We start from the raw sequence: 10,965 nt of genomic DNA, 5'->3' as shown, positions 1-10,965 counted from the left end.
TTCCTGTTGTGGTACAGCAGAAATGAATCCAAATAGTATCCATGAGGATGTGGGTTCGATCCCTGGCCTCACTCAGTGGGTCAGGGATGCGGCATTGCCGTGAACTGTGGTGTAGGTTACAGATGTGGCTCAGATCCCGCACTGCTGTGGCAGTGGCTTAGGCCAGAAACTGTTGCTCAGATTCAACCCCTAGCCTGGGAACTTTCATATGCTGTGGGTGCAGCCCTTAAAAAAGAAAAAAAAGAAAAAAAAAACAATACAAAACAAAACAGAAATCAAAGGGGAAACTGTGGAGGGGAGGTATAAATTGGAAGGATGGGATTAACACATACACACCACTATATATAAAATAGATATCTAACAAGGACCTACTGTATAGCACAGGGAGGTCTACTCAATGTTCTGTAATAACACATATAGGAAGAAAGAGTGTATATGCACCCTTATGTTCATAGCAGCACTATTCACAATAGCCAAGACATGGAAACAACCCAAATGTCTATCAACAGATGAATGGATAAAGAAAATATGGTATATATACACAAAGGAATACTACTCAGCCATAAAAAAGAATGAAATAATGCCATTTGCAGCAACATGAATGCAAGTAGAGATTCTCATACTGAGTAAAGTAATTCAGAAAAAGAAAGACAAAGACCATATGATATCACTTATATGTGAAATCTAAACTATGGCACAAATGAACCTATCTATAGAAGAGAAACAGATTCACAGACATGGAAAACATACTTGTGGTTGCCAAGGATGGGGGCAGGGAGTGGGGGTGGGGGATGGACTGGGAGTTTGGGGTTAGTAGATGCAAACTAACACCTCTAGAATGGATAGGCAATGAGGGAGGTCCTAGTGTATAGCACAGGAAACTGCGTTCAATCTCTTAGGATAGAACATGATGGGGGATGATACAAGAAAAAGAATGTATTTGTATATGATTACTTCTGTACAGCAGAAATTGGTACAACTTTGTAAATCAGCTATAATTTAAAAAATAAAATAAATAGAACGTAACTCAAAAAAAAGAGTGGAATATGTCTATGAATAACCAATTCACTTTGCTATAAACCTGAAGCTAATACAACATTATAAAACAATTTATACTCTAATAAAAGTTTTTAAAAAGATGGCTACTTTGAGGCTGGAGGCAGATATCTACATCTTTCCAAATTAAACCTAAACTAATTTCTCTTAGTTAGCGCAAAGCAAAGACTTAGGGGCTGAGTGCACCCCCCCATCATCAGCCGCCAGCCACTGCCAGTCACCACCCACCCACCAGGCACACCAGTCAACCACCCTCCATCTTGCCATCTCACCCTCCAATGGTGACCAGGATTCTGCTGGTGGATGGAAGGGCTTATTCTCCAGCTGCTGAGAGTCCTGACAGCTGAAAGTCCTCAGATGAGAGTCCTCTGTGGAATTTTCTATGCAATCACCATTACTGAAAGATTGCTAGACCAGTGAGAGAATGTTTCAATGTTCTATGTGTTGGTTCTGTCTATGAATTGATTTTTCAGTCTAAGTGCATGGGATTTGGGAAATAGAAGTTAACGCCCCAAAGTTGCATTAGAACACATTTTCCAGTTGTTGGCTAAGCTGTGTAACAGGAATCTGGGCTTTCATTGCTGCAAGTTGTTTATAACTAGAAATGTAAAATGATTCGTTTATGGAATATTTGATGTCAAATCTATGTCTTCATAAAAGAAGAATTTCTATTTCTAATCCAGATAATTTCTGCACCTGCCAAAGACCAACTATCCCTAAAAACTCCCCCTGGTTTCTCAAAATAAATACTGTTCTAATGATAACACATATGGAAATTTTGGCTTCTGTGACATGACATGGATATGTTCACTGAACAACCTTAGACAAAAAGTAATCAGAAGTTTTTAAAGTCTTTAATTTGTATATTTACCCTTTAGTAATCCATGCATAATTTAACTTGAGACTCATAACCACTTATTAAGTACCCATTCCGAGCAATGCATTCAAAGATAGTTACTATTTGTTAATCCCCCAAAAAACACTTTCTGGTGAATAATCTTCCATTGTTCATTTATTTATACTCTCAGTAAATATTTATGGACTACCTAGTGTAAGACTCTGTGCTAGGAACTGAAACACACAGAGTGAACAAAGACTCACACAATCCCTGTATACGTGGAATTTACAGCTCAGTGAAAGCAACCAACACTATTAAATATCATAGAATTGGGCATTCCCGTCATGGCTCAGCAGAAACGAACCTGACTAGTAGTATCCATGAGGATGCAGGTTCAATCCCTGGCCTCGCTCAGTGGGTTAAGGATCCGGCATTGCTGTAAGCGGTGGTGTAGGTCACAGATCCAGCTCAGATTCAGCGTGGCTGTGGCTGTGGTATAGGCCGGTGGCTACCGCTCCGATTTGACCCCTAGCCTGGGAACTTCCATGTGCTGTGGGTGCAGCCCTAAAAGGCAATTAAAAGTATAGCTGTGATAAATGATATGAAGGAAAATATCTCTTGCTGAGATGGAGAAAATCAGGGTCTGAGAGATTAAGCGATGTCTGGAATCCTGCATCCGTCAGTGCATGACCTGCTTCATAGCATCATGGTTACACCGGGCTTCCCAAGCTGCAGGGCTCTCACGATCAGCAGCCCACTGTCCCCTCTGTGGAAGGACAGCCACCCAGAGTTGCCCTGCACACACTGGGATCCAAGCCACCAGCTCATCAGTCTTGCTTCTGCAGCAGAATTCAGTTGGAGGGAGTGTCATCTAACTCTCAGGGCCAAAAATCAGGCCCCAGGACAATAATCTAAACAACAATGGCCTGGAGCTTATTTTGAGACCACCCTGCCAAACTGAGAATCGCAGAAGCTCATTATCTTAACCCTTTCAAAGCAGTCGTCACTTTCTGGCTTACATTACAGCAGTCTGTATCCACACCAATCTACTCATCTTTGTAGCCCCAAACCCCACCTAGAGACAGCAAGTAAAATAAGTCTCTGTGGAAAGGAAGAAAGAAAGGGAGGAAGGGAGCAAGGGAGGAAAGAAGGGAGAAAGGAAAGAAGGAAGGAAGAAAGGAAGGAAAGAAGGGAAGGGGGGCAGGAAGGGAGTGGGGGGGAGGGAGGGAAGGCAGAAATCATCCTATGCCAGTAGCCCCACAATTATAGGCAAACAGAAAAAAAAAGTAGTATAAAAATAGAAAGGATAATTTTCAGGAAAAAATCAGCAAAATCAAATAATCAAGGACATATCAGTGTTTCTACTCTGATGCAAGCTTATAAACCTAATTAAAATATAATCAATGCGCAGTAGGTGGTATGAGTCCTAATTATACACACAGTTATATTCCTCTATTGTACATCAGCATCTCTGTAACCAGTATGTGTGAAAAATGTAATAATCAGGCTGATTTTGTATGTGTTCCAACAGCTCTCAAAAACAAAACTTACCTTTTCAGCTTTGCCAGATGAATTACGTATCTTATTTAGTATGAATTTTTAGGCTAAGTATTATCTTTTCTGCACCAAGTTGCCTAGTTTGATTGTTTCACTGAACAGATATGTTATCAGGGTTGAATTATTCATTGTGCAAAGCGTGTGTGCAGTACTGGGCACCTATTACAAAGCATCCTGCCACATTCCAGACCTGGCAAACTGGGAATCAGGCAAAGCATGGTTCTGGAAGCATGGTAACATACCGTGAACATTGCTAGGATACGGTAATATAGGAACGTTACATTGTTCTCAGTATATAAAAATATTAAATTATAATAGAAAAATTAATGATTAGCCCTTCCTCTCCAAAGCCCAAGTTCTTGGTTTGTTCATGTGAGCATTTCTCAATGTATACACTTGGGAACAATAATTCCAAGCTTCCATTAGGTGACCTTGAAGACTCAAAAAGACAGACTCAATCCCACTCTTGCACATATATCAGGCCAAAACTCTACTTAAAAGAGAAACATGCACCTGCATGTTCACTGCAGCCCTATTCACAATAGCCAAGACATGGAAACAACCCAAATGTCCATTGACAGATGACTGGATTAGGAAGATGTGGTAAATATACACACAATGGAATACTACTCAGCCATAAAAAAGAACATAATGCCATTTACAGCAACATGGATGGAACTAGAGACTCTCATACTGAGTGAAATGAGTCAGAAAGACAAAGACCATATGATATCACTTATAACTGGAATCTAACATATAGCACAAATGAACATTTCCACAGAAAAGAAAATCACGGACTTGGAGAATAGACTTGTGGCTGCCTAGTGGGGGAGAGGGAGGGAGTGGGAGGGATTGGGAGCTTGGGGTTATCAGACACCACTTAGAATAGATTTACAAGGAGATCCTGCTGAGTAGCATTGAGAACTATGGCTTGATACTTATATTGCAACAGAACAAATGGTGGGGGAAAAAAGTGTATACATGTAGGAGTAACTTGGTCCCCATGCTGTACAGTGGAAAAAAAATCTGAAAAAAAAAAATACTGAACAAATATATTCAGTTAAAATTTACCTTAAATTATACTTATAAATTGAATTCTCTGAACAAAATAAAGCTATTATTAGTAAAAAACAACAACAACAACAACAAGGACTCTAAACAACCAGCAAGAAATTCCACTACTTTCTTTTTCTTTTTGCTTTTCTTCTTTTTTTTTTTTTTTTGCTTTTTAGGGCCTCACCCTCAACATATGAAAGTTCCCAAGCTAGGGGTTGAAAAAGAGCTGCAGCTGCCAGCCTACACCACAGCCACAGCAAAAGGGAATCCAAGCTGCATCTGCCACCCACACTACAGCTCACGGCAATGCTAGATGAACAAGGCCAGGGATCAAACCCTCATCCTCATAGATGCTAGTCAGATTCATCTCTGCTGCACCACCACAGGAACTTCCCACCACTTTCTGATTTTATAAAGTTTCTTGGTAGTTGCCCGTGAGGAATAGTAGAGTAATCATCACTGAATTATTTTGACCCACAGCTACTTGAAATTACAGGTTATAAATTGGTGTCAGGCTATAACGACTGCCATCTGTTCTAATTACTCATGGAAGAATTAAAAAGGAAGAATAAAATTAAGATTATTACCTTATCAATAGGAAAGAAAAACAGGATCTTGGTTTAGGAAATATGCTTCTGGCAAACTATGATTTGAAATGTGGTACTAACTTCGTAACTTTCTTATCATTTTCTTACATTTGTTTGAGCCTTTATTTGTTCTTGTTTTTGATTTCCTTTGGCCACCTCCTGGCATATGGAGTTCCCTGCCAGGGATCAGATCGGAGCCAAAGTTGTGATCTATGTCGCAGCTACAGTAGCACCAAATCCCTTTTAACCCACTGTGCCAGGCCAGGGATCAAATTTGAAACCTGACACTGCAGATGACGCTGACCTCACTGCATCATGGCAGGAACTCCTGAACCTTTATTTGTAAATCAGGTTTTGATTAGTCGGCAGTAGAAAAGTTAGGTTTCAGAAATATATATATATTTATTTATTTATTTTGCTTTTTAGGGCTGTACCTGCAGCACATGGAAGTTCCCAGCTTAGGGGTCAAATCAGAGTTGCAGCTGCTGGCCTACACCACAGTCACAGCAACACAGGATCTAAGTTGCTTCTGCAAGCTACACCACAGCTCACAGCAATGCTGGATCCTTAACCCACTGATCGAGGCCAGGGATAGAACCCACATTCTCATGGATACTAGTCGGGTTCCTTTCTGCTGTGCCACAACAGGAACTCCCAATATTTTAGAAAAAACAAGGACTACAATAAAATATTCCCACGACATAATACAAACTCTTTGTATGCTGCTCCAGCTATTAGGCTGATCAAGATTGGAGCACGGCAACCCGACCCAAAGAAGGCCTCCTGGCTGGCACTCCATGGACAATGACTCCAACCTTATGAGGCAAAAGGGAACTTCTGAAGAGGACAACTCTGGATGGAAATCCCTTTTTTCCCCAAGGAAGTCTTCCCTTTTTTTTTTTTTTTAATTAAAAAATTTTTGTCTTTTTACAGCCACACCCACAGCACAATGGAAGTTCCCAGAGTTGAATCAGAGCTACAGCAGCCAGCCTACATCGCAGCCACAGAAACATCAGACCCAAGCTGCATCTGTGACCTACACCACTGCTTGTGACAACACCATATCCTTAACCCACTGAGCGAGGCCAGGGATTGAAACTGCATCTCTTCCTGGTTACCAGTCGGATCCTTAACCTACTGAGCCACAGCAGGAATTCCATGTCTTTCCTTTTTCTCCCTTAAAAACACAGTGTTGAGAAGGACTCGGAAGGCTCATCTCAGCTAGGGTGGCAGGGGGAGAGGGTGTTATAATAAATTATCACTGTCTTCCTCAGTCATGAAATGCCAAGAATGTGCCAAATATGAGTTCTGCCCATTGTGTCATTTCTGATCCTTTTCCAGAGAAGCTCTCCTGTCCCTTGATGACTTAAACTCTGAGGTAACACATTCTTATCTTAGCTGCTAAGAATCACTTGTGAAAGAAGCTCATCACTCCCTTGGTCTCTACTCTTGAACTTTACTTTGGCCTTCATAGAGGACAAAAAACTTCCCCAAAATTGCTCTAAATCTAAAAAGTGAGATAAAACCTAGTAATGTCTCATAATTAGGGGGAAATGTCATAAACCCTGAGAAACTCCATCAACTGTTTGAAGTAAAGATAGGAGGGGAATATGCATGATACGTACTTTTCTCAATTTATCTTCATAATATTCCTTAAAAGAAGCTATTATCCTCATTTTACAGTTGAAGAAATGGAGGCTTGGAGGTATTGAATCAATTCTTTAATGTCTCAAAGCTAAAGTAGGAGCCTAGGATCATCCTTCTCCAAACTGCAGATGCTTGAGTGCATTACACACAAGATTTGGGGAATATTTTTGGCAAAACTATAGCCCACAGGAGCCAGCTAACACTAGTGCTGGTGTCGTGGTATGTTTTAGTAATACTCCTTTTACCTGCCCAGATGAACTAAATGCTTTCTCCTCTTCCCATATCCTTATTTTCTCTCTTTACCTAGTGAAGTCCTACTAGCCCTTTACAACTCAGGTTAAATGAGCCCCTCCTCCAGAAAGTCATGCCCAAGTTTCCTAAAATGCATCCCATGGAATCCAGTAGTTTTCTTTGCCATCATTTTGATCATTGCCTTTTCTCTATTCTTCATTATAGTATAAACTCATCGAAGGCAGGTCCATGTCTTCTTCATCTTTGCATCTTCAGTTTCTAATACGATGTCTGGCCCATAATAGGCATTTGATGTTTGCTGAAGGTAATTAAGAAAGAAGGTAAAGTGTTTTCATCTCAGTATCTGACTGTGCAAAATTGCTTTAACTTTCCCAACCTAAATAATAAAGTGGCTAGTAACTCCCAAAGACAGAATTGAGACTGTTGTTTAGTTTATTAAACAACAATTATTTGTAACATGTGACCTCACAAGCCTCTTTTCAGTGTATAGGGCCTTTGGGGATGCTGTAGTTAAGAAAAGGCCAAGGTCAAGCTCATGGAACCTTATGAGATTTAGCTCATACCATGAGCTCACAGCACAATGGGAGCCAGGTCTGAATACTGTCTGCCTAACTCTAAAATGATCCTTCTTCTTTTCAGGTGGCTGGGAAGATGGCGGTCATTCAGACTGAGCATACCTACTGAAAGCAGCTGACTTATCTTTCAAAATAAGAAGAGGATCCTTATGTGAAGAAACTGGCAAAGAGAAGCTCCTGTGATACTACAAATACATCATTGTAGGCTTCAAGATACCAGAGAAGGCCACTTAAGGCACCTACATTGATGAGAAATGCCCTTTTACTGGTAACGTCTCCATTGGACCCTGCCTGGCGTGGTGACCAAATGACTGCTGTCATCTGCCAAGACTACCTCCACTACATCCAAAAGTACCACTTTAAGAAGTGCCACAGGAACATGTCTGTGTACCTTTCCCCATGCTTCAGGATATCCAGGTCCATGACATGGTCACAGTGGGTGAGGACCGGCCCCTGAACAAGACAATGTACTTCAACATGCTCAAGGCCACCAAGGCTGCCAACACCAAGAAGTTCTGAGGCTGGACCCCTGCCACTGCCCCAAACAAAATAAAGTTACTTTCCCAGTCAAAAAAAAAAAAATGATCCTTTATGAGGAAAGGAAATAGGAAAAGACTTCTTTTTCTAGTTCTACATTTCAGTTTTGTCTAGTTCAACTTTCTCCCAACAGGATACCCAAACCACCTTCATATTACAAGCGATGGGGAAAAAGAGATGCAGTCACTGTAATGGGATGGCAGATTCACTCAGGACCACCTCCATTATCCAGCAGAAACACAGTGCATGTGGTTTCTAACTGATATGGTCTCCTTCCTAAGCCGCCATGTACTGGGCAGTTGTCTGACTTCATTTAATATATCGTCCAGTCTAATACACAAAGCAATCCTTTATTAGGTATCCTTCATCTTTTGGGTAAACACTCAGTCTATCTTAATTCTGCCTTTTCTCTTATTTACACACATCACTGTGCTCCAGGTTGACCTCTGGGTTCACAGTAGCTATTGAATGAAAGGCTGAATGAATGACCTCTTGCAGGTAGAGTGAAAGGACCATCACATCCTCATCATGATCTCCAAATGCCTGCTAGCCCCACTGAGGAATGGCTGGTCTGGCACACATGTTGGGTATAGTTCCCCTGATTATCTGGGGGTACTCAGCTGACCTCCACACTGATATTTGCAGTGTTAAACTTATGGACTTTCTTCCTTGATTTGCCAGGACCTGGTAAAACACTCCTATTGATTCAGTGCATTAACTATGTTTCCAGCCTCTGTCAGTTTGATGCCTTCACATCTGCCCTACAAGCATGTGCCAATACTTCTTGTTCTAGACAGCTCCATGATGTACTTGACTCCTCTGGCCTTGGCCTTCTGCTTCCTTGTTCACCCTTCCTCTCCTAGGGAGGGGGGGTGTCCTTCTCCTGGGGTTGTAGAGGGGAGGGGGTTCAAATACAAACAAGCCAACCTGGTCCACATCTGCAAACTTTATTAGGCTCCTTTATTAAGGTCTCACACTCCAGGCCACTATACGCCTGCCCTGATCACCGCAGGCCCAGGTATCAGACAACTAGGGACAGCTCCTATGATGTAGAACCTGCTGAAATTATTCAGACTAGCCTATCTGGAGATTGTTTACCCTGCCTTGCCTGATCTTTCCTACAGAAATCACACACACACACACATGCTCACACACACACACACACAGCGTTCTTGCCCATAGTTCATCTCCCCACCTGCCTTTTGACTAGCCTCATTGCTTCCCCATGTGGCTGCCACCAGCATGGCCCTCTTGGACCCAGGAATGGTGAAAAACAGAAACAGATGTAGAAAGAACACAAGAAAAGAACACAAGAAAAGAAGACAGCTCTCTGCCCCAGGCTTTGAACCAGAGCACAGATGATGTTTTGTGAAATTTGCAGAAATACCAAAGTTAGGAATGGTTTGCTCACCTGTTTGGGACCCCATGAGAAGTGCCCACCACCCCATGTATAGCAGCCTGACATTGTGGCAAGAGAACAAATCTGGTCTGGCTCTCAAGTCACCCTCCACCCCCGTGTCACATGGATTTTGAGCTGAGAATCAGAAAGCCTGCCAAGGTGACCTCACAGTAGAAGCTGAGGGTAGAACACCCAAGCCTGGGGACTACATGGGGGTCACTGCACCAGTGACTTAAAATGGGGCACAGCCATTGAAAGCCCAGAGGAAGGAATCTGAGTATCTCAAAATGTAGTGTGTTAATAGGAAATTTCAGCTATAGGAAGATCAACAGAGCAGGAGACCATAGCTGTTGAAAAAATAGTTCCTCACAGTTCCTGAGAGGACTTGGCATGCCATGCTGGTGGCCCTCTCTCTTTCTCTTTCTCTTCCTCTTCCTCCCTCCCCCCTGTCTTTCTCCTGATATCTCTCAATCAACCAACATCTAGCTTTCTTGTATACTGTACCATCCTCTCCCCTCACAGAAGGATGAGCTCCATGGCTTAGACTAAACATGGAAGAGAGCAAGAAGAAGATAACTTAAGGAGGAAATTCAATCATTTTATATTTGCAACAGCTTTTTCTATCAGCTTGTGATTGCAATCTTCAATCTTAACCTATAGGTATGTGTCTTAAGACCGCCAAGCAGTGAGCATCACTCTCCATAAATAAAATCCTTCTCCCATATCCAGTATTAAAGATCCAGAAAACACCCCAAATTACAAAGAACATATGTTTCAACTAAGTGAGAGGTGAAAATTATTCTATAAAACCGGAGTGTAGGTCATTAGTAAGTGCTTCTATTCATTAAAGAAATGCTAGGTGTGTGGCTATAACATGACATAATCCCAGAGCAAATCCAACTCAGGCTTCAATTTTTAGATAGAGTCTAGAAATCTCACCTAAGTCTGACTTATGCTATCCTCAGATAGAACATTAATATTTTCTCCCACTTTGCAGCTGAGCCCCTGTAATAGTTTTGGGAGAGACTCTCAAAAGCTGATATGTGAAAGTCATTATTTAAAACACATCTCTTAATTTCTGACAAGCTCAGATATTCTACCCCTCCCAAATATATTCAAATCTGTGCTGAGAGCTTTTTCACACATTACAATCCAGCTATCACTTTCACAATTTTTTTTTTTTCTGCTGAGAGTTGCCTAGAAAGTAGATAAGCCAGCACTAGGTGTGAAAACATAAGAAATGTGAGAAAAGTGAGATTTAAAATTAAAGTCAAGCAGTTTCTCTCTGTGTGTGTGTGTGTGTGTGTGTGTGTGTGTTTGTAAGTGCCAGTAAGCCTCTCTGAACATGTGGGAATCCCTATGTGCTATGTGTAGGTTCTTATTCTTGCTTGAGATTTGAAAAAAAAATTAACAGTTTCTCCAATTGTTTTTAAAAAAGGACCTATAATCAAAATTTAGTTT

At 41.4% G+C, this 10,965-nt stretch overlaps 1 pseudogene; it reads left to right on the top strand.

The window, feature by feature from the left end:
* The first annotated feature begins 7,644 nt into the window (after window positions 1-7,644).
* Window positions 7,645-8,087, top strand: LOC125120644 (40S ribosomal protein S11-like; annotated as a pseudogene).
* Window positions 8,088-10,965: the final 2,878 nt, after the last annotated feature.

Source organism: Phacochoerus africanus, chromosome 2 (assembly GCF_016906955.1).
Source record: "Phacochoerus africanus isolate WHEZ1 chromosome 2, ROS_Pafr_v1, whole genome shotgun sequence".
NCBI classification, from domain to species: domain Eukaryota; kingdom Metazoa; phylum Chordata; class Mammalia; order Artiodactyla; family Suidae; genus Phacochoerus; species Phacochoerus africanus.
This window is presented reverse-complemented; position numbering and strand designations above follow the sequence as displayed.